This window comes from Carlito syrichta, unplaced genomic scaffold, assembly GCF_000164805.1.
Source record: "Carlito syrichta isolate Samal-C Ts95f unplaced genomic scaffold, Tarsius_syrichta-2.0.1 Scaffold169247, whole genome shotgun sequence".
In the NCBI taxonomy this organism is placed as follows: Eukaryota; Metazoa; Chordata; class Mammalia; order Primates; family Tarsiidae; genus Carlito; species Carlito syrichta.
Genome location: NW_007113343.1, coordinates 1,449,855 through 1,475,236, shown reverse-complemented (window position 1 = coordinate 1,475,236; position 25,382 = coordinate 1,449,855). Strand labels below are relative to the sequence as shown.

General features: G+C 43.5%; 1 protein-coding gene across 1 annotated transcript in view; it reads right to left on the bottom strand.

Annotated features, from left to right (window-relative positions):
• Positions 1-25,382, bottom strand: part of PARVA (parvin alpha) — a 167,433-nt gene that overhangs the window by 141,352 nt on the left and 699 nt on the right.

Sequence of the window (25,382 nt, the reverse complement as noted above, 5' to 3'; positions counted from 1 at the left end):
GTGGAGATAATGTATGACAATATGCATAGACTTTCTGTATGGATTTAGTTGGCCTCCAATCTGAAGTAGTTTGAAACCTGTTCAAAGTAAAAAATTTGTATTCTATAGCCCGAATATAAAGCAAAAGAGAAAACAAAAATGGCCACAAGCATGGAAAATGTTCAGCCTCACTGGTAGTCAAAGAAGTTCAAATATAAACAATTAAGGTTGATCCTATTGAGTAAATTATCATAATCAGTGCAGAAAAGAATACAAACAGGCTCTCTCATAGACAGCTGGGAACATCTATTCGCACATCTCTTTTAGGAAGTAATTTGGTGATACGGATCTATCAAGGCTTCATAATGTTTGGCCCTAATTTCATTCTAGGAAACCTACACTATAGATGCTATATTAAATATGGAAAAAATATATATGTATAGAAAAACTTTCCCATCATATTCTTATAACAGTAGATACCTAAACTCTGCTTCTGAGGGAACAGGTTGGTAACCTATGGTTCATCTTCCAGATAGAATATGTACTGTGACTATAGGGAACGGTCATTAAAGATTACACTCAAGAATTGTTTACAGTAACATCGTAACAGCAGGTGGGGGAAAAAAAGAAATGTGTATATAGACTGAAAACGACAACAACAAAATACATAGAAAAAATATTGGAAATAAATATGCTAAAATGCAAACAGTGTTTATTTAGGACAGTGCTACTCAGAGTGTGATCTATAGACCAGCACCAGCCTGGGAAGTGTTTGTTACCTGTCCATGACAATAAAATAGTTTTATAAAAAGGCATTTAGAAAACATTTGGCAATTTCATATTGTTATGATCCAAGAGCATATACCATGCAACTATTGTGCAACACCAGTAGAGAGTTACAGGTTACATGAGCTGGGTAGTAGTCATGCACAGTAGGCTATCATAGTCCACAAGGATTAGAAATAAAAAGGAACTTCCCCTCCACCTAGACTACTAGAAGCATTGTAGGAATTTTTGTACTTTATATGTTTCAAATTTTTATAATGATATATTGCTATTATAAGAAAACCTGGCTATTGCTTTGCTAAGCTCTGGTCTAGCCATGTGGCTCTTTGAGCTATGGCTGCCATGTTTTCCTAAGCTTTACCCCTCTCTCCTACATTGGGGAGGTGAATCTCCTTTTTTCTCTCTCTTTCCCTCTCTTCCCCCTCTCTCTCTCCTCTCCCTTCTCCATCCCTCCCTCCCTCTCTCCTCTCTATCTCTATAATTTATACTCTAAATAAACTATAGTTTCCAATCTAAAAAAAAAAAAGAAAAACCAACATTTTTTTTAATGCAAGAAAAAAGAGAAAAGCAGATATTACTTGACTGCTATATCTTTGAAAAACTTTTCTAGAGAAATGTACAAATATGGCTGGGCGCAGTGGCTCATGCCTATAATCCCAGCACTTTGGGAGGCCGAGGTGAGAGAACTGCCTGAGCACACAGGTTTAAGACCAGCCTGGGCAACTTGGCAATACCTCATCTCTACCATAAATCAAAAAATTAGCAGAGCACAGTGGCGCATACCTGCAGTTCCAGCTACTTGGAAGGCTGAAGCAGAAGGATCGCCTGAGCCCAGCAGGTCGAGGCTACAGTGGCTGTGAGAGTGCCACTGCACTCCAGCCTGGGTGACAGAGTGAGACTCTGACTCAAAAAAAGAAGAAAAAAAAGAAACATAAAAATATATACTTAGAGGTAGGATGATGTAGTGGTTAGAAAAATAGATTTTAGAACTGACAACCTTTGATTTTGAAACCTGGCTCCACTATTTATGAACTATATAAATAGTTGCTTAATCTCTCTGTACCTCAGTTTATTCATGCATAAAACGGGGCTAAAAACAGATCCTATCTTGTAGCTATTCATAGGGTTTGGCAGGATTAACTAAGTCAATATAGATAAAACCTAGGAACACAGTAAACTCTATATTTAAAGTGCCCATTATTATCATTACACAGGTGAGAGTTACAATCAGCTCTCTCAACGTTTTACTTGCAAAATGAGTCAAGAGGAGTGGTAGAAGGAATAGTAATAACAGCCGTTAATATTAAGTGCTTTATGCACACCAGGTTCCAAGCCAAGCATTTGACATGAATTAGCTCCTTAATTATTAACATCAGAATTGGTACTAAGTTCTTTTATTCCCATTTTGAAGATGAGAACATTGAGATTCAGAGAAATGAATTAATATGCTCAGGGTCACCAAGCTATTAGGTTTGTCTCCCACCAGAGCACCAGGCTAGGCGCAGGAGGACAGAGATACCTAGAGGCTAGACTGTGGACCCCATAAGAGCAGAAATGCCCCGTGTCTCATTCCCAGGGGGAGCCAGGGTCTCCAGCCTATTCAAAAGGCCAGGCCAAAATAAAAATGGAAGACTTGCTTCCACCCAGGGCCTTCATCTAGTCCCCCTCACCCAGGCCAGCAAACAACAGCTGGCCTCCTCGGCAGCCTGGCTGGGGTGTCGCTCTCTGGGAGTGATCTAAGTCTCAAGGAAGGCAGCTCTTGAAATACAACAGGAGGACGCAGGGGCTCATGAGTCATTCAGCTCTCCCTCCTTGCGTGGCTCTAAATGTAATTTATTATCTTCGTCATTGGGTTTTCTGCTCCTGGTTGGCTGGGGGTTGGTGGAGCAGTCATCCCTAAAAGGAAATCAGTCTGTTAACAAGTCCCATCTCTCCGGGCCAAATGGAGGAGAAGCGGAGGGAAGGACACTGGCAGGGCCCAGCTGTTTCCGGGCCTGGAGGAATTCTAGGGGCAAAGAGGCTCATGCCGGGTTGGTGGAACGCTTAAACATTGGCTTCAGACCTCTGCGTGGGAATGCCCTTTTGTGATTTCCTCCTCCAGGGAGAAGTCTGGGCCCTCTGCATCAAAGAGCGTCCATTCCAGAGGAGCGCAAAATCTCTAAATATGTATCCTGAAAGTTGAAGGAAGAAAACGAAAGGTCTTTCCCTAGAAGGAAGGCAGGGGGCCTGGAAGTGCAGAGATGGTCAAGAACACACAGGATTTTGCTTTGAAATTCAGAACATCCTTTCTGTACCAAGTGCTGAAACCAGGAGCCTGAGAATGTGTTGCCTAAAAACTTGTGGCCAAGGAGAAGGGCTTCCAATAAAATTAGAGATTAGGATACTTCTTAGTTTCCACCAGCTCTCTTCAAGACTGAATTCTTACCAAGAAATAAGAGTTTTATTAAAATTTGGGTGGGGGTTTTTCTTCCCTAAGTATTTTTTTTTTAGAAAGTAATCTGATACTATCCAGCAAAATTCAAACTAAACAAATTTGACACAGCAATTCTACCTCTAAGAATTTATTGTGCAGATAAACTGGTACAGAACGTTTTTATTTGTTTGCAGGCATGTTTAATGCAGCATTGTTTGGAGTAGAAAACACTAAAAAAGTTTCAGCTAGGTTCAGTGGCTCATACCTGAAATCCCAACCACTCAGGAAGCTGAGGTAGGAGGATTGTTTGAGCTCAGGAGTTTGAGTCCAGCCCGGGCAACAAAGCAAGACCCCTCCCATCTCTAAAAACATAATTATTGTTCATTAAAAAGAAAGACATAAATAAATTATCTTTCAGCCTATAAAAAAATTAAATGTTTAAATACTGGTTAAATACCATTATGCATTGAGTGGCACATCCATGCAAAGCTGTACAAAAAAAAAAAAAAAAAAAAGAGGCAAATCTACATGTAAAAGATACCCAAGATGAACAAGTAAGTGGAAAATAAATAAACTGTTGGACACTCTTAACAATAGCACTTCAGTTGTGTAAAAACAAAACAAGTGCATATATTTGCAAAACAGAGCATTTCTGACAGGCTATAGTATTACCTTTAAAGCCTAGGAAAAAGAAGAAGGGGCCCCAGCATTTCAATTGATATTTCTGGTCTTTCTGAATTTTTTTTTTGACCATAAACATAAACATTTTTAGATAGTTAAACACGCTGTGAACAAGAGAAGTTCCATGTGCGCAAAGGCATAGATCCCCGGGGTGTCTGGTAGGAGCTCATAATTACGGAATGCCCACTGAGGACCAGGCTTTATTTTAAACACCTTACATGTATTAATTCCTTTCATCTTCATGACATTCTTGTGAGATAGGTGCTGGCATCATCCCGTTTTGCAGATGAGGAGGCTGGAGCTCAGAGAAAGAATGATGAACCTGCCCCAGGCTACACAGCCAGTGTGCGCTGGGACCAGGCAGTTTGGTTCCAGGGCCCAGAAACCTTCCTATCAGGCTTGCCTCTCAATCAGTGTCTGTTGAACAAACGGACACACTAGAATAATGGCCAACACCTTTAAAGACCCAAGAAATTGTAAATTATTAGTTACTGCTCAGTTATCACTGTTAATTATTATTGATGAATAAAAAGTTAACACTATTTTAAAAAGCCAGCCGTGTTACAGTGGGCAAGGAGATGGATTTCAGTATGAAGATACTGATTGAAATCCCTGTTCTCCCACTTAATAGCTGAGAGACCTTGGGAAAGTCACTTCACCCCTCTGGACCTCAGTTTCCTCATCTGGAAAATGGGAATGACAGGACCTTCTGGAGTTCCTGTAAGGATTCAAATGTGACATCATGTATGAGTTCCCGCAGGGACTAAATGTAATATCATATGAAAGCCCCTGGGTGATTGACATACGTTGGATACATGTACAGATAAAAGGCAAAGATACTAAGGATGGAATAAACTGTGCTGAGCATCGCCAAGCAAACCCCATCTTTTCAACCTTGTGAGTTTTAAAAGTGAACTGAAAAACTTAAATCCACACATATTCCAGTAATCAGAATGGGAAAGCAGGGTTTTAACTATTCTGATCCTGCCTCTACAATATTGATCCAGGATAATTAATGCCATCTCCAAAGGCCAGGCTTAATTTGCATTGAGTCAGAAGCCCGGCTGTTGAGTATTAGCTGTTGATTTTAGACGGGGACCTGGAAGGTCCTCCTGGCCAGTCGTGAGCAGGTTTCACCTGGGACTTAGGAGAACTGGCCAGCGAAGGAAGCTGAGTATTTGATAGATTTTTACTGTTTAATTAAAGTGCAGCTGGGGCCTGAACCGCACTGTACCTTTCAGCAAGACATTTGTCACGGGTTGCACAACTAGCCCATGCTGAGGCCATCTGACCAGGGCAGAGCCCAGGCCTTGGCCCGGCCTCTCCCTCGCCCAGGAAGCCTGTGCTTCTACCTTTTCCAGGCTCTACGGCCCATCTTCCAGAGTCCATTTCTCCAGGCACTAAACACTGCCTCCTGGAATCTCTCAGAATCAGGATTCAAAAACCAGCCAACAGCTCCCAGAGTCCTTGAAGACTTGCTTTACAAAATAGCTGTTCTTCAGTAAACATGCTCCATGCTCCGAGCCACCCCCATCACTTCATTTACTATATGGGAGCTACAGAAAGTCTACCCTCATGATGTCATTAAAGTCGTCTTTGTTATTATACAGTTGACCCTTGAACAACACGAGTTTGAACCATGAGTGTCCACTTATACATGGATTTTTTTTAATCAAATGTGGGTTGAAAATACAGTATTTGCAGGATCCAAAACCCATGGATACAGAGGACCAAATTTTCATATTGACAGGTCCCACAGGGCTAGCCACAGGACTTGAGTTTGTGTGGATTTATACTCAGGGGTCCTGGAACAAATCCCCCATGAATACCAGAGTATGACTGTAATTATAATGGAAAATTTCCAGTATATCCAAAGCTGAACAATACACTAACCCTCCACATATCCATCACCATTCTACAACAATTTGTGCCCACTCTTGTTTCCATCCATACCTCAATCCCTACACTGCAGTATCTGAAGCAATCCCTAGACATTTCATTATATTGTCCATATACATTTCAGTATGTACCTTGAAAAAATAAGGACATATTTTGTAACAGAATCACAAGATCATTCTCCTACCCAATAAGTTAACAATGATTCCTTCATATCATCATATCATTCACCTCCTGTGAGTATTTACATTTTCTGGATAGTTTCATAAGTGACTTGTTGATTTGTTTGAAGCAGGACCCAAATTCTAGCTGGGTTCTGAATTTGACTCATACCACTCAATTTTGAGACATAGCTTTGGCTTTCTCATTTTCTCTCCTCTTCCCTTCAAACCCTACCTAGGACAGTGATTGTGTGGGGGGTGTTCAAAGACCAGTGACACCTCTTACTAATATGGCCTTGCACATGAAATCAAGCTCTCTGCTTCAGCTTTCTTACCTTGAAAATGGAAATAATAATAATTCCCTATCTCATGAGGTTATTGTAAGGATTCAGTGAAAACAGACCATGGAAAATGCTTAGAGCAGTGCCTGGCACAGAGCAGTACTTGATTAATATTAATTTTTTATTGTTATTCTTTTTCTGAAAGTCAAGGACTTCAACAGCATCCAGACAACCAAATATAATTACATGTGGGAAGAAAACTGAGTAAAAACCTATGCAAATCTATACATTCTTCTCAGACCTCTGAGCCACTGTTCACATCAAGGTAGAAGAGTGTGCCAGTTAAGAGTAAACCTTTGGAGCCAGACTGCCTGGGTTCAAATCCACGTCTTCTACTCACTAGCAGTGGCAAAATGATGCTTGTATCTGCCATAACTCATTTCTTTTCCCCCTGAGTCAACTACAAAACTGTGTTTCTCAGCCTCTCTTACACCTAGGTGTGGCCACATAGCTGAGTTCTGGCCAGTGGAAAGTGGCAGAAGTGATATATACTATATCCAGGTCAGGCCCCCCAAACCTCTCACTGAGTTCTTGCTTTCTTTCTCAGCCACTGATTAAGTGGTGAGGAATTAAAGAATCTAGAGGGAGAGAGAGTCATATGATGAAAGGGACCTGGATCCCTGAATGACCATGTGGAAGACAATTCAATCAAGAACAATGCCATGAGGTTCTGCTGTAGTAAGAAATAAACTTTTATTATGCTAAGCTTCTAAGAATGTAGGGCTGGCTAATCTGTTACAACAACTAGTGTTATTTTAACTAGTATATTTACTACTATGTTACCTAGTATAATCTTGACCTTGGGCAAATTATCTGGCCTCTCTGTACCTCAGTTTCCTTATCTGTAAAGGGAAAAAGATGCTTAGAATACCTATTTTGTGGGGTTGTTAGGAAGATCAAATAAGTCAATAAATGTAAAGTACCTACAACAATCCATACCTAGCAGCACTTCCTAAGTGCACTTGTATTATTATTGTTAATGTTATTATTTGAAAAATAATGGAGCCGGCTCGGTGGCTCAGCCTGTAATCCCACGCCTTTGGGAGGCTGAGGTGAGTGGATTGCCTGAGCCCGCGGGTTTGAGACCCGCCTGGGCAGGCAAGGCCTCATCTCTACAATAAATAAAACAAAAATTAGCCGGGCGTGGTAGCATGTGCCTGTAGTTCCAGCTACTTGGACGGCTGAGGCCGAAGGATCGCTGGAGCACAGTAGGTCAAGGCTGAGGTGGCCGGGAGCTGCCACTGCACTCCAGTCTGGGTGACAGAGTAAGAGTCCAACTCAAAAAGAAAAAAAGAAAAGAAAAATAATGGTATATTATCAAGAATATCCACATTTCATTTAAATGTACAAATTTTAAGTTTTTGCTACTTCCCTCACATACACACAGAGAGAATTTGGGGTTAAATTTGCTTCCAGCCAAACAATTTCCAACTCAATAATAAAAGCCAGTGGTATCACAGAATTATGACAATTTTCTTAACAGGAAATATTTCAGGAATACAGTCATTCTGCAAGATGAAACACATATAATACAAGAGGTAGCATGTCTCCGGTGCCCAGTCAATGTGAAAAAAATGGGAGGAGGAAACTTCCATGACGTGCACTTTTCTGGGTTAATGGCCAACATCTCATAAGGCTCAGGACTGAGATGTCACTGAATTCTATAAAATTAAAAACAAAAACAAAAACAAAAAAACAGTGCCCTAGGAGATAAACAAATGGCCAAAAAGCACATAAAAACATGCTCAATATTAGCCATCAGGAAAATAGAAATAAGAACCAAAAGGAGATCCATTTCACTTGGATGGCTATCATCAAAAAGACAGACAATAGCAAGTGTTGGCAAAAATGTAAAGAAATTAGACCTCAGATACGTGACTGGTAGGAATGTAAAACAACATATGCTTTGTAAAACAGTCCACTAGTTCTTCAAAATGTCAAACACAGAGTTACCATATGACCCGGCAATGCCTCCTAGGTATATACTGAAGAAAAACATAAACATACAAGAACTTATACATGAAAATTCGTAGTCACTGTTCATTAATAGCCAAAAGCACAAGCAATCTAAGTGTCCATCAACTGATGAACGGACAGATAAAATGAAGCCTATCCATGTAATAGAATATATTTCTTAGCCACATAAAGGAATGAAGTACTGATACATGCTACCACATGGATAAACCTTGAAAATACCACACTAAGTGAAAAAGGCCAGTCACAAAAGATCATGTATAGTATGATTTCATTTATATGAAATATCCAGAACAGGCCAGTCCATAGAGACAAAAAGCAGATTAGTGACAACTTGGGGACAGGAAAATGGAGAAGGGAGGGGGAGTGACTGCTAATGAGTACAGGTTGCTTTTGGGGATGCTGAAAACATTCTAAAATTTATTGTGGCAATGGTTGCACAACTGTGAATAGACTAAAACCATTGAGTTATACCATTTAAATGAGTGAACTACATCTCAATAAAAAGTTGCTATATTTTTTTCAAAGTGCCTATCCCTCCACAAGGATCAGACTAACTCTCCTCTGGGCCTGAGCTTCCATCAGAAACCAGAGCAAGTTCTCACCTCATGAGAAGCCTTTGGGAATTACATGCCCTGTGTTAAAAATCCAGGTCCATCTGTACTGGTAAGTGACAATGACAAGACACACACATGCTAATAAGTCTGAAGTTAAGGTCATGGCTGGAAGTATAGCTTGGGGAGTTACCAGAGCATCCAGGTAGTAGATGAAATTGTCATCCACACTCCCATGAAAACTGATAACCTACTAATACCAACCCTGGAGATATAAGCAGGGTGTTTTTTTTTCCCCCACACAAAAGCATAAGGTAAACCATGAATCACACTTCCCAGAACCAGTGATACTGAAAGGGCTAGGGAGCTGGAAGCCCAAATTACTTAAATTGATGTCATATCATCTGAAAAACCGACATTCAGGCCTTACAAACGGAACGACAATTGCCGTCTATCCAATTCATGGCCCTGGACTCCTGTTTCCCACCTGCTCCAACACCAATTTAAGCAATTCCGAACTCTGATCTCCACAGCAGAATGTCTCAGATTTATCGAAGTGTCAGGTCCCAATTGTGCTAACATCCACCCTGGCAGGGCTATCACAAGGTGTGAAATCTGGGTGCCCATCACCCCGGCCACGTTCAGCACAGCGACAATCAGAAGGAACAAATCAATCTGCCTCTCTATAGTCATTACAGGAGCCTTGCAATTTACCATAATGATGGCCAGGGAGAAAATGCAAGCAAAGAGATCATTCTGTTCTCCGGGAACTTGGGCATGTGCTGGGGCAGCTCCTGAGCCCCCCAAGAGAGGTCTTGCAACCCTCAGCCAAGAAGTAACTGCTCCTTGCAAGGACTATTTCAGGACTTGCCTATACCTGAGAGTTGCTTTAAAATGGAATTGTGTTACTCTCCTCCTGGATTTTGCAAACTGCATCAAAACTGTCGGTTCCTGCTGCCCTGGCTTCTTCCAGCTTTCATTATTAACAATGTATCATCTGCAGGTCTGCCTCACCAGGGCTGCGGGCCAGGGAGGGCTCAGCCTTATGCTAAGTAGAAAAACCCCTCCCCAAAGAGAGGAAAGTTTATTTTCAAGCCCAGAGTGGATGGGAATGAGGTCCCAGGATGCCTTAGTGATATCAGCAAGCTCCTCACTTACCTCCACTCTGTAGGGTCGAGAGTACTGACTCCACATAGGACTGCAGGGCCCAACCTACTCAGCAAGGATCCTAACCTGCCTGGTAAGTTATGCCAGCTTCTGTCCCCAGGACCCTGAATCTGAGAACCCCCCCACACTCAGACTTGAATGAGCCTCCCTAATTCAGGACTCAGGCACTCAAGAGATGCCAAGAATTCTCTGCTTAGAATCTCTGCACCCTGCCATCTCGATGCCCATCTCAACAGACCTGGCATGCCCTGCCCCCTAAACATGGTGAATGGGACTGCAGATCCCTCCTGAGCACCTCTCTCCTTCTCCCTCCCCACCAGGAGCTCCCAGCACCCCGCCCCACCCCACCCCCAAGCCAAAGCCAGCTGGCAAAGACAAAAACTGCTTTCAGAATAATTGTTTTGAATTGAAAGGTCAATGATTCTGCAATTAGTAGATTAATTATTGTACTGTGTGTGTCCTGGAAAGAAATGAACACAGAGCCCACCCCACTGAACCCCTTGGTATCATTGGGAGCCTTGCCATCTGGGTTTATGTCACTGCGGGAGCAGAAACAGGCCAGCAGCCTTGCCCCTCCATAGTCCACCATCATCATCCCTATGAGGTCGGCTGCATTTTCATGAAGAGCTTCATTCATAGCTCCCGAGTCAGGCTGTTTTTCACAGCGTGGAACAGGGGAGTTGCCTCTGGATTGTAAAAGCGATAAGGGAAAGAGTGAAGGGAACAGAGTATGATTCAATAATGAAATAAATGCCCTCGACACATGACTCCCCGGGAGAGCATCTGCCTCTATGATGACTCCTAGAAACACTCCCTGAGGTGCTGGGTGTGATAATAACATGCTCCAACAGGCTAAGAACCATTCTTCAGAGATGAAATGAGACACCTGCCTACAGACTTCTAATGCAGGTAGAGGAAACTCAGCCCCTGAGGCATCAGCCCAACCCACTCTGTCAAAATCCAACTGAAATCCAGAAGGCTCCCCAAACCTATCTTTTCTCTTGTTGGTATGTGTGTGGCGGGAGGGGGGGATGTCTTTCTCTGGCTTTAAGACCTGGCTTGAAATCACCTTGTCTACCAAGGGTTCAGTCTAAATATGTCTACTGTAGTACTCAGCCCACTATCTTGTGATGACCTTCCATGTGTCTATGGTTACCAAGATGTAACAGGTTAAGTCCAAGAACTCAGAAGTTGGGAGGTGGGGAGAAAATGTTCAAGAGAAAGAGGGCTTCTTGACCAGATACCACTGGGAGTGGTGAGGGCTCAGAGGAACACGGAGGATGGAGACTATGCTTCCCAGAGGAGCTTGAAAGGATGGCTATTCCCAAGGCAGCCACGCTAGGCTCTGTCAGAAAGGAGCAGACACAGGGATGATACACAGGGCCAGATGACCCCAGAGAATGTACTAAAATAAATACTTGCCTTTACTAGAGCCCAACTCTCAGTGTGTTACTGGCCAGGATGGAAATCTACCCTCCCCTGATCCGTCCCCCACCAACCTCTTGGGTAACCTGGTCCTGCCAACCAGAAGCAAACAGAAACTTTTAGTCTCATAATGTTGATTTTACTTTCAAACAACCCACTAGAGAGATCACCCAGACCCACCAGCAATAATTCCTCCTTGGTTATCAATTCTAAACTATTGATGTTAAATAAGCTGTCATCACTTGCCCCTGTAAATTGCATTTCTGGGATTCCATCCAAAGGAAATTATTCTGAATTTTTATAAAAGCTTTAAATCATACTATTTCCAGAAGAAAAAAAAAAAGGGAGGGGGGAACCAAAGATAACAATAGGACAATCACTCAATAGAGTATTATGTAGCTATAAAAACTTTGCTTAATAAAATTCAAAATACATGAAAAAATACATTATAAATAAAAGATAAAAAACTTTTTTATCTTTATAACATACATAGTATACTCACAATAATAAAAGAAAAAGTTATAGTAAAGAATTTTTAAAAAACCAAAATGCTATTAATGATTGCATTTGGGAGCTGGAACTTTGCACAGTTGTTTTTACCTATTTTTCCATAAATCTCATAGGCATGGGTTAATTTTATAACGGGGGAAGGAAAACTTTAATTTTAAAAAATCAGATGCTAAGTGATCGGGTTAATTCTTCTTTCCCCCGAGAGTGTGCAGTAATTACTATTTCTGTTTAAACTGATAAAGTTCACTGCCTCTTCCATCCATGGCCTCACATCACCCTAAGGCTGGTTCAAAGCAAAGCCAATGACACTAGTCACAAAGCTGGCTTACTAAGGCTTTAGCAGGCTGGCCTATTCCAAGCCAACAGAATTATCACTTAGCAAATGCTAGTAGAACTAGATTTAAGATGAGTCCTGACACATGCCACACACCCTGCACACATTTTTCTAGCCTGGTACACTTTTTGTTTGTTTTTGGTGGGTTGCAAAAGGGAGAGTTGTAGCTATGGGACTCTCTTGCTGAGAAGGAATGGCAGGGTTCCTTCTTCTGGCCAATGTTCAGTTGACTTCACTTTGCACTTTAGTGAGGAAATGAAGCTGGCATGGGCAAGAGGGACTAGGTGAGGGAGGAGGGCGTGGTGGTCTTTAGGGAATTGAAGGAATTCTGAACCTCTCCAGTAGAGTTTTGGTCTGCACACTTCTCTGATCTCCCCTAAACCTTGCTAATAAGCTATTTCACCTTAGTCCTCCTTCGTTTAAGCACGCTGACGTGAATATTTGCAAAGCCATTCCCCCACGGAAACTAATGAATGCTGGTCTCCACATTCCGTTGGCCTCCTTGTAGGCTAACTGCTGCCACTGTGAAACCAGTGCCCATATAGTCTAGGACCTGGTCTCAGAGACCTTTGTGTGTTTGCCAAATAACAGAATAATTGATAATGTCTTCCCACAAAGGATAAAGAGATTCCTGCAGGTAGGGAGAAGGCATTTGTATAATCTACACACACACAGGGGGCCAAAAGTTGAGGCCTGGATGGAGTCCGGGGACCAGAAGAGGCATCTGAGGTTAGAGCAGAGTTTCAGGTAAACTGGGGACTCCTTCTATGGGAATAAGATGCCCACTGATGATTCAGAGAGTTAAGAAACATTTTCTGGAGCACTTGCTAAGTATCAGGTGCTATACTTGGCACAGGCATACAAAAGTGAACACCACAAACACAATTCCTGCCCTTAGGGTTTCTGCACAGAAAACAAAAAGGAAGGGATGCAGCCCAGGCCTAAACCCGAGAAGGCCTAAGCCTGAGGAGGCCTAAACTCAAGGAGGCCTCCTTGTCCTCAGGCTCTAGTCCTCTGGCAAAGCCTGTGTTTGGACTCCCTTACTGATTTCAGGCTGCAAAACCTAATGAAAACTAAACAGAATGTTTACATCTACTTTTAAAGTATTTTTACTTTTTTTATTTTAAAGTATTTTATTATTGAACTTGCTATAGGGCTTTCCTCAAATGTTGTTCTTCGTTTCATGACAGTGAGTGGAGATATTAGATGCTTACAAATGTTTACATAAGGATTTCATCTCTTCCCCTGGACTCACGGCTGAAATGTAATTATGAACTGGGCTTGTTAACCAAATAGAGATATTCCATGAGACAAGCAGCCTGCCTCCTAATAAGGAAGTGTCCTTGGGCTGGGGCCCACTTATCCTGGTATGCATCTCCTCCTCCCAACACAAAGGTGCCTTCATTAGTAGAGGAAAGAAAGAAGTCTTTGTGATGATGTAATTCCCAGACCACCCTACACAGACAATAAAACTGAATTTGAGAAAAGCCTGGTGAAATAAGACCTCAGAAATCATAGAAAACCAGTGCTGCAAAGGACTAAGGGGTTCTTTAGCCTAATCCTCTAATGTTGGAAATGGGCAAGTAACCCTGAAAAGGGAAGAAACTTGTCTAAGATTACACAACCAGTTAGGCTATTTTCACCAAAGTAAATAAGGTGAAGTTCATTCCATAGAAAGTCCAGGATTGGGAAATGTTAAGTAATATGCTGGGCAGGAGGGCTCTCACCGGAGTGTGGGACAGGCACACCCACAAGCGGCTGCAATGCAATGTGGCCAGTACTACCACAGAGTATGGACAAGATGCTGTGGGGATCCCAGAGAAGGAAGCACCTCGCTCTTCCTGGGGGTGCTATGGAAGGCTTCATGCAGAATGGGATATCTGAATGGGGTCTTGATGAATGAATAGGAGTTTGTTATATAGAAAAGGGGGGAAAGGTCTTTCTAGAAATATGGAATGAGATGGAAAGGGAAAAAACATGTGAAAGGATATGACATGCTTGGGGAATAGTGGGTCTGCTGTGGTTTCAATGCAGATTTCTTGGAAGGGAAATAGAGGAGATGGGACCAAAAATGTAAAGAAAGGAGTAGCTATAAAGGCCTTAAATGCCATGCTAAGTTTGTCCTGGGGAGGAATTGTCATTTTGTTTAAGAAATAACCATTGGCAGCTGGGCACAGTGGCTAATTCCTATAATCCCAGCATTTGGGGAGGTCAAGGCAGGAGAATTAGTTGAGCTCAGGAGTTTGAGACCAGCCTGGGCCACATAGCAAGACCTCATCTCTACAAAAAAATTTTTTAAATAGCCAGATACGGTAGCACTCACCTGTAAACCCAACTACTCAGGAGGCTGAGGCAAGAGGATCGCCTGAGCCCAGGGGTTGGAGGCTACGGTAAGCCATGATCGTACCACTGCAGTCCAGTGTGGGCGACAGAGTAAGACGCCATCTCAAAACAATAACAATAACAACAACAACAAAAACTTATTGACAAAAGGACAAAGGATGGATTGATCAAAATACATCAGAATAGTTGGGTAGAAAATATTATTTCAGGTGAAAAAATAAAGAGGGTACAATTTTTAAAATAAACAAATACTCTTGAGCACTTATGAAGCCTGAACTAAAGCAGTATATTTAGAATATTTAGAATCAGCAAGACTTGGTGAGAGACGATTAGATGCGGAGAATGAAACGAACCAGGGTTAGGCAGACTACGGCTAGTGGCCACATGCCGCCTGCCATCTATTTTGTACAGCCCAAGTGCTAGAATAAGCATCTTTCATCACAAAATTATGTTAAATATATTTATGTTTATAACTATTTAGTATTCGTAATTAAAGTTTTATGGGAACACAGCCACACAGTTCATTTACCTATTGTCTATGGCAGCGAGGCAGAGCTGAACAGTTGCCAACCAGGCCATAGGGCTCACAGAGCCTGAAATATTTACAATCTGGCCCTTTACGAAGAAGTTGCTGACCTCTGAAGGAGAGGATGGCTGCAACACCCCAACCTTAGGCAGCAGGTGGGATGGCAGTAGCAGATGTGGGCAGGTGGGACAGATCACAATCCCAGTGAGGGTGTGTTGAGTTTGAGGATCTTGTGACACACGCAAGAGACAGTAGGAAGATGTATTTGAACTAGGCATGAAAGAGAAAGATCAGGATTTGAAAAATGGATTTGGGAATCTTCGAAGGGCAGATGGTGGTTGAAACTATGGGAGTAGGTGAGATAACCCGGAGAGGGGGGCACAGAGGGCAAAACGGCTGAAGTCAGAGCCCCAGGAAACACTACTGAGAGTGTAAACACTACAAAAAGGGGTCTGAGAAAGAGCCAGAGGCACAGGGAACACATTTGGTGTGGCTGAGGTCAAGGGAGAAGATAATTTGAAGGGAAAGAGAAAGTTCAATGATGCCAAATGCTTCCAAGAACCCCAAGAGACAGGATTCGAAAGGAGACATTGGATTTTGAACACCTCTGCCAGGGAAATCACTTAACTAGTAGGAACAGAATTGATTTTCCAGTTGGCTTCCAGGATTCCACAGTTTCCTGGTTTTCCTCCTACGACACTGGCTCCCATCCTCCTTTTCAGTCTCTCTCGCTGGTTCCTCTTCATCTCCCACCCTCCAAAGGTTGGAAGGCCCTCTGGCTCAGCTCTTGGACCGTTTCTATTTTCTGTCTACACTGTCCTCCTCAATGATCCTTTTCAGTTTCATGGCTTTAAATAAACACAGTAGAAAGATGTATTTGAACTAGGTATGAAAGAGAAAGATCGCCAGTCCAGACTGCTCCCGTGAACTAGACTTACAGAACCAACTTCAACAGGCACCTCTAACTAAGTAAGGAGGTCCAAACTGAGCTCCTGCTCTTCATCTCCAAGCCAGCTTCTCTACAGGATTCTCCAGCTCAATCAAAACCAATTCCATTTTTCCAGTTGTTCAGACCCAAACCCCTGGAGTCATCTTGATTCTATTCTCTCGTCTGCCGTCCAGCATTTCAGCAACTTGTATCTGCTGTGGCTTCAAAATATATCCAGAATTTGACACTCACACCCTGACTTGCTATCACTTGGCTCCAGACCACTACCATCGCTCAGCTGGGTCATTCTCGTAGGCTCTTAACTCATCACTCTGCTTCTACCCCTGCCCACCTTCCTCAGAGCGATTCAGTTAAGACAGAAGTGAGATGGTGCTGTTCCTCTGCACAAAGCCCTCCCTAGCCTTCCGTCTCCTACTGAATAAAGGCCCAAGCCCTCCCTCTGAATAGCTCTGGGACCACCCCAGCTTCCACAACTGTGCTCACTCTAGTCATAAAGACCTTTTTGCTGGTCTCAATACTGTACCAGGTCCATGCCTGCCTCAGGCTCTCAGCATTTGTCATCCCTTCTCCCTGCAAGGCTCTTCTCCTAGATGCACACATAGCTCTCTCCCTCACCTCCTCAGGTCTGGACTCAAACACACCTTTCTCATGAGGCCTTCTCTAGCCATCCGATTTAAAATCGCCAACCAACCCTCAGCCCACAACACTCCATTTCTTCTTTCCTTGCTTTATTTTGCTCTCTAGCACTTAACTCACTTGAACAAAATACATACATTTCACCAACGTGCCTTACCTGTCTCCCTTGCTAGAATGTAAGCTCTGTGGGGGCAGGAATTCGTGGGTGTTTCCTTTCCAGCCTCTAGCACAGTGCCTAGGACATGGTTGGCGAAGGAATGGGAACAGTGGATTGGAAAGTGACTAAGACATAGGAAAAGAGAAGCAAGTACAGGTAACTCTTTTAGGACCTCTGGTGAGTAGCTTAAGAGGAGATTTTCTTCAAGGGGGATACACTCAAGCATAATGACAGACTGACAGGGGGACAGAGCGGCAAGAAAAAGACTGGGGAAATGAGAAATAGGGTATCTGGCTATGCCGAGTCTTGGGGGACTGGAAAGGAATGGCTTCATGAGCAAGGGGAGAAGGAACCTCCTTGGAAGAAACTACAACAGGAAGGAAGCATGAAAATAAACTTGGAGAAATGGGTAGGACTGGGCAGAGTGAAGGGAATCTGAAGGAGTTCATACCTGGTCTCATTTCTCTATCTCAAGGATTGGGGAAGGGCTTGCAGGCGACAATTTAGATGAGGCACTTTGGAAAAAGAACACAAACCGATTAGGAGAGAAGAAAAAGATTGCTTCACTGTGCCAAGGGGTCTGCTCATTCTAGAAGCCACAAATCTGTTGCAGGGTTTGTGAGTTTTCCCCAGCAACACTGGACAGCCAATGAGATTCAAGTGGTAAGGACCAGGATTTATTATAAGAACCATGAAATTAAAGCCCTCATTGGCTACTTCGGGCACTAGACAAAATGGAAAACTCTGGGGGATAAGAACTTAAGAAAATGGACAAAGGTCAAGAATGACCAGTGCTGCTGACCTAATTTGGGGGCCTTCAGCTGGCAGACACAATTTAAGATGGTGTTCCTGGAAAGAACTCATATCTGCTGTGGCTTCAAGGATAGATCTGGGGAAGAAAGAAGAAAAGTGGCCCTCTGGCAAGTAGACTCTTAAAATGCTAGTCTAAGAATCAGCAAAAAGACGGGGCTCTGTGGCTCAGCCTGTAATCCCAGTGCTTTGGGAGGCCGAGGTGAGTGGATTGCCTGAGCCCGTGAGTTCGAGATCCGCCTGGGCAACTTGGCGAGACCTCGTCTCTACAATAAATCAAAAATTAGCCAGGCATGGTAGTACATGCCTGTAATTCTGGCTACTCAGAAGGCTGAGGCAGAAGGATTGCTAGAGTCCAGCAGGTTGAGGCTGCGGTGGCCGGGAGCGGCCACTACACTCCAGTCTGGGCAACAAAGTGAGACTCCAACTCAAAAAAAGAAAAAAAGAATCAGCAAAAAAGGATCATGTACATCCTAAATGGGGACTGAAAGCCCAAGTGAGAAGGCAAAAAGAAAAAAATCCACGGTGAAAAACTAAAGCCACAACTCATGAAAACAGGCCCAGTTTTTTGTCTTTTTTAAGTAGGAGTCTCACTGTCACCCAGGCTAGAGTGCAGTGCAGGCGAACGGCCACCGCAGCCTCAACCTGCTAGGTTCAGGTGATCCTTCTGCCTCAGCCTTCCAAGCAGTTGGACCTATAGGCGCATGCCACCGCACTCGGCTAGTTTTTGACTTGTTGTAGAGACAAGCTCCTGCCAAATTCCCCAGGCTGGTCTCAAACCCCTAAACTCAGGCAATCCTCTCATCTCCACCTCCAAAAGTGCTGGGATTACAGGCGTAAACCACTGCACCCAGTGGCCCATATATTTTTAAATGCTAAAATGAGACATCTTGGAAAACGGAGGATCTGACTTGCAAAGAAAGATCCCTCAAAGGGACAAAATAGTGCCACAAAGGCTTCATACAATCACAGTCTACTAGGCTATTTACAAAACCTGTAGAAACTTCCACAATCCATAATAAAAAGACTTTCAATTTCAAAGACTAATTAAAATTGAGTTGTCAATTTTAATAGCTACCATTATTTGTGCCGTGCAGTGCATATTACATTCTCCACCTCATTTAAGCCTCACAACTTCCATGTAAAGAAGGAATTCTTGGCCAGTATGGTGGTTCACACCTATTATTACAACATTTTGGGAGGCAGAGGTAAGAGAATTGAAGCCAAGGATTTGAGAGCAGCCTGGACATATAGCGAGATCCTAACTCTATTAAAAAAAAAAATTAAAGAAAATTAGCTGGGTGTGGTATCACTTATCTACAATTCTAGCTACTTGGGAGGCTAAGGCAGGAGGATTCCTTGAACCCAGGAGATTGAGGTTACAGTAAGCTATAATCACACCACTGCACGCCAGCCTGGGTGACAGAGAGATCCTGAAAGAAAGAGAAAGAGAGAGAGAGAGAGAAAGGGAGGAATGTGTATTCCCATGTTATAAATGAAGACACAGAGGCTTACAGGGGTTAAGGAACTTGTCCTAAGTCATACCGATAAATAAGAAGATGGACCAGAAGTCAAGCCCAAAGGTATCTAGCCCTAATGACCATGCCTTTAATCCCTATTCTCTCTTGGTCTCTAACACTCTTTTTTCTTATAAAAGCACAGTAGTGATAACTAGTTTAATAAATCCTTATGAGGTTTATAGTCATTCCATGATGTGTGTAGTAGGTATCCTTAGGAAGACATTTTTATATGAAATTATTAATCTAAATATAGTTGACTCTTGAAAAACATAGTTTTGTGTTTTTTGGGGTCCACTTATATGCAGTTTTCTTTCAATAAATATACTGGAAAACTTTTTTGGAGATTTGCAACAATCTGAAAAAACCTGCAGATAAACCACTTAGCCTAGAAATAGAAAAATTGGCCGGGCGTGGTGGCTCATGCCTGTAATCTCAGCACTTTGGGAAGCAGAAGCTAGAGGAATGCCTGAGCCCAAGGGTTCAAGACCAGCCTGGGCAACTTGCTGAGACCTCATCTCTACAATAAATCAAAAAATTAGCTGGGTGTGGTAGCACACACCTTTGGTTCCAGCTACTTGGAAGGCTGAGTCAGAAGGATCACCTGAGCCCAGCAGGTCGAGGCTGCGGTGGCCATGAGCCTCAACCTCCTGAGCTGAGGCAATCCCACCTCAGTAGCTGGGACTACAGAATCCTGCCACCCCTTCCTCCTCCCCACCGCCAACTAAGTTTTAAATTTCTCTGTAGAGATGAGGTCTTGTTATGTTACCTAGACTGTTCTCAATCTCCTGGGCTCAAGCAATCATCCCACCTTGGCCTCCCAAAGTGCTGGGATAACAGGCATGAGCTACCATGCCTAGCCTCTTGTTGCTGTCATGGTGAGTCGTATCCATATTCACTGTTTGATGCTGTTCATCCCCATGTGAACAATTCTACTCACCAGTAAATGGTGTATCACAGTTAAAAGTGATCTCCCGAGGTTCTCGCATATTTTTAATCATGTTTACTGCAATACTGTAAACTTTGACTAACACCATCAGACTCTAATGAAGTGCCACTTGTGATGCTGGAAGTGCTCCCAAGAAGCAGAGAAAAGTCACGACATTATGAGAAAAAGCTGAATTGCTTGATAAGCACTGCAGCTGGAGGTCTGCCGGCATGGTTGTTTACCACTTCAGGCAGATGAGACATCTTATAAACAAACAACATAAATATACCATATTGATAAATACAGTATAATACTGTCAACATCTTTTCTCTTCCTTATGATTTTCTTAATAACATTGCTTTTATCTAGCTTACTTTATTGAAAAATACAGTTTATAATACACATAGCATACAAAATATGTATTCATTCACTGCTTATGTTATCAGTAAGCCTCTGAGTCAACAGTAGGGTATAAACAGTTAAGTTTGGAGGAAGTTAAAAGTTATACACAGATTTCTGACTACATGGATGGTTAGTGCCCCTAACCCCCATGCTGTTCAAGGGTTAACTGTATTCTAACTAACATGTATTATATCTTTCCATTGTGTCCTACCATGGGACATGCAGGCATTCAAAGAATGAATGGGAATCCTTGGGCCCAGAAGAATTCTATATCTCTGAAGCACTGAGATATAATTTGTGGACAAATTGATGTCTGTGATCTTTTTTTTTTTTTTTGAGTTGTCGTCTCACTCTGTCGCCCAGGCTAGAGTGCAGTGGCATGCTCACGGCCACCACAGCCTCTACCTGCTGGGCTCTGGTGATCCTTCCCCCTCAGTCTTCCAACCCCAGGACGCCTCCTCAGGCTCCAACCTTCTCCTTGGGGCCATAGTGCATGCCTGTAGTTCCAGGAACTGTAGTCATCCAAGGATGCACATTACATGGTGTCTGTGCACTACCACACCTGGCTAATTTTTGATTTATTGTAGAGACGAGGTCTCGCCAAGTTGCCCAGGCTGGTCACGAACCCGCAGGCTCAGGCAATCCACTCACCTCAGCCTCCCAAAGTGCTGAGATTACAGGCTGAGCCACCAAGCCCGGCTAATGTCTAATCTTGAAGAATGAAGAGTGAGCGGTTCTAGAACATCACGGGAGAGTGGACAGAAGGCAGGCTCTACAAAGCACAAAGCTGTGAGCTTATGCAAGACACAGATCAAGATCCAGCCTTACAGCTACTGAAGTGATGGTTAGTGGGCCTTGGACGGGGACAGCACTGATCACTGAAACACAGCACACACTCACTAAGAACAGTCACTGCACACCACACCCACTGCATACCACGCCCGTCCTTGACTGGGCTTGCAGAGCCACCACCAACAGCAGCAAACAGCTGGAGCTGAGTAGTGGCTGGACCCCTTAGGAAAACCTACATGCTCTTCCATTCACCCATTTACAACCCCTGGTGTAGCTGATAGGCTGAATGACAGAATCAGGACTTTGCAGTTAAGTATAACAAGGAAGAAATTAAGAACTTCCACTTGTCTTCAAAAACCTAATTGAGTTAAATCCAAGATAGGGAAGGGCGTGGCTCAGGAGTAACAACCATAAACGTCTTTGAGTGAGCAGATAAGAAGCTCAGTGAGAGGTACCACTGTGATGCGGCTGGCAGAAAAGAGAAAAGCAACCTTACATGATGTCTGTGCTAGAATAAGGATGGTGACAGTCCTGTTCTAGTGTGAGCTGGCTGGCTTACACTAAGACTGCACTGTGTTGACTTCCTGCAGCTAACTTGAAGGTCTGCTAGGTATTCTCCATGATCCCCGACTCTGCACTGTGACCTATTTTCTGCACAGTTCTGTGTGCCCTACAGGAGCTGGGGCCTGTATATTGCATCACCCAGATCCCCTTGCCCTGGTGGTGTTTCACTGGGTTCAGCCAATGGGAAGTGCCAGCATCTGCAAGGGCAGAAAGAGAGAGAATGTGTAGAACATGCATTTCTTGTGCCCTTGTCCTGCTCCATCTGCATACTTTTTTTTTTTTTTTTTTGAGTCAGAGTCTCACTCTGTTGCCCAGGCTGGAGGACAGTGGCATACTCATGGCTACCACAGCCTTGACCTGTTGGACTCAGTTGATCCTTCTACCTCAGCCTTCCAAGTAGCTGGAACTACAGGCATGTGCCACCACACCTGGCTGATTTTTAGATTTATCGTAGAGATAAGGTCTCACCAAGTTGCCCAGGCTGGTCTCAAACCTGTGGGCTCAGGCAATCCTCTTACCTCAGCCTCCCAAAGTGCTGGGATTATAGGCATGAGCCACCACACCCGGCCCTATCTGCATACTTCTGAGTGGGTGCATCCCTGGATGACTACAGTTCCTGCTCGGCAGTCCCTCTTCCACAGTTCCAGTTTTTAATGGGTTCCTTCTTGCTTCCTTGCACCTTCAGGCCTAGGGGTAGTAACAGCTTCCCATTGTTGCTAGTCCCTAGGAACTCCTGTGTAGGGCGACACACAATCAGTGGCAACAGGGACATACCCTAGATATGGCCCCAAGCAGAAGGCTAGAGCCTGAGGAGGCATCCTGGGGGTTGCCAATCCAGGATGTCCCCTTCCCCTCAGGCTCCATGCCTGGGCACACATGTCATGCTGAGGCCACAGGTGAAGTGTTCTCTGTACCTGCTGTCCATATCTGCAGCAATGCATAGAGAATATTCTCGTGCACCCTTCCTTGAGGCAGTCACCCCCTGGGGCTGCTTCAGACCAGATTGGGCATGCCTAGACCAATGCCCATAACCTTTGCTTACCTTTACTTAGTTATAATACTACAAATCCCACCCCTAGAGAGAATTCACATTTTGTGTACATGTAGCGTATGCATAAGAACATCTCACTATGCCTGCACACTAAGATACCCTGCCCTTTCATGCTTAAGTCCTGCACTCTACCCTATGGAAAATGTTATATAGTTCGTGTGCCTTTTATTTATTTCTTTACTTATTTTTATTTTTTATTTTTTTGAGTTGGAATCTCACTCTGTCGCCCAGACTGGAGTGCAGTGGCCGCTCCCGGCCACCACAATCTCGACCTGCTGGGCTCCGGCGATCCTTCCGCCTCAGCCTTCCAAGTAGCTGGAATTACAGGCATGTGCTACCACGCCCAGCTGATTTTTGATTTATTGTAGAGATGAGGTCTCGCTGCCCAGGCGGGTCTCGAACCCACGGGCTCAGGCAATCCACTCACCTCAGCCTCCCAAAGCGCAGGATTACAGGCTGAGCCACCGAGCCCAGCCTGTGTGCCTTTTATAATCGGGAGCGGTTTCTTTCGGCCAAGCTGGCTGCTCATGGATCACCTTCCCTGTAAGTTAGTTCCTAAATAAAGCCCAAGTCTCATCCACTGTCTCTAAGTCATTTCTTTGGCCTCTCTGACACGGTGCCTTCCCTTTTGAGGTCTTTGGGGGTCTAACATTACATTTAGCATCCTTTCTTGGTTTCCTTAACCCCACCCACAGCTCTGTAAATAGTCCCTTCACTAAATTATTTCCAAGATTCCAACTAAGTTGGGCTTCTGTTTCCTGCAGGGACTCAGTGAAACTGAAGAGACAGGATGCCAGAGGGCCTTAAATCATGTCTATGAGGACTAACTATGGGAATAGAGGATGTTTGGCCTAGTGGAGAGAAGACTCCAAAAGAATGTTAGTCGACTTGAAAAAGGCCAAAGGCCACCATCAGACTCATCCTCTGGCTCCACAAAAAGTAGTAGGTACAAAGACCAACTTTTGGCTAAACATAAACTTTTCTACACAGTTGATAAACAGGGGTGAGCACTCCAATAGATCATGAGTCTCAGTAATTTTGTTGCCCAGCCTTAAACTAGATAAGCCTAGGCCAGGAATACTGTAGAAAAAGGAGAAAAGGATCGCCTAGAAAAGGGTTTTCCAAGCCAGGATTTCATGCTTTGCTGCCAACTGAATACTACTCAGTGGATCACCAAAATAATCAAATTGGGGGGAAGCTTCGGGAATGTTTTGCAGCTTCTTGTTTCAATCTAGAGAACAGAAGTCTAGGCTGAGGGTGGTGGTTCATCCCTGTAATCTCAGCATTTAGGAGACCAAGGCAGGAGGACTGCTTGAGCCCAGGAGTTTGAGACAAGCCTGGGCAACAGAACAAGCTCCTGTCTCTATTAAAAAAGAAATAAAATTTAAAATTAATAGAGAGTAGAAGTCTAGTTCTTTGTGTCAAGTTTGAGAATTCTCAACACTGAAGTTATTTTTATGCTTTAAGATAACTCTAGAACATGAAACTTACTCTGCATTTCAGCATCATAACTTTTCAAAATGCTATTTCCAACCCAGTAAGCAATCTATTAAAAAAAAAGTTGGGGGGATGATGAAGAGAAGTTGATTAATGGGTACAAATATTCAGTTTGATAGAAGAAATAAAACCTAGTGTTAACTATATCATATAACTATAGGGTGATTATAGTTTAAAATAATCTGTTGTATTTTACAAAATAGCTAGAAGAATTGGAATGATTCTAGCATAAAGACAACTATTTAAACTGAAGGATATCCCAAGTACACTGATTTGAGCTTTAAAAATTATATGAATATAATAAACTTCACATATACCCTGAAACTATGGACCTCCATTATGCATCAATTTTAAAATATTTAAAAAATTTTTTTCAACCCAGCAACTTCTATCTATACACAGACCTCTACAGTGCTTCTTGAGAACTGCCATCTCATTTTTCAAAACAAAATCAGGATGCAAAATCAAAATACTTCACATGCAAACTATCCTGGAAAAAAATAAGGTCGCTTCAGTTCACTCTGGTGGGAAAAAGAAAATGATTTTTGCAAAAGCAAAATCACTGAGTCACTGTAGGGTCACTGAATCACTGAGGTCACAGTAGGGTCAGGGCCCACGACGCTAAGTTTGTGTCTAGCCCAGCTTTCCTCCTTGGGTGGGAATTTAACATTTCTTCCACCGAGGGAACGCTGGGGGGGTCAGTTTTCCACCCATTCATTCAACAAACATTGATGTTGATCTACTCTGTTAAGACAGCGCTACGGGGCCCTGGGGATGGGCCAAAGGTCCGAAGAAGTCTTCAGCAGGTCTAGGCAGCGACCTGATTTCCCAGACCAACGAAGGCCACGAGCGAGAGTGACGGCGCCCAGGGAAGTTTGCGGAGAAACTTGGGAAGCGCCAGTTCTCGCGCGCGAGAGGGCGGGGCCGGGCCCGCGGCTGGATGCCGACTGCGGGCTGGGTCGCGGCCCGGGCTCGGGTCCGGCCGCCTC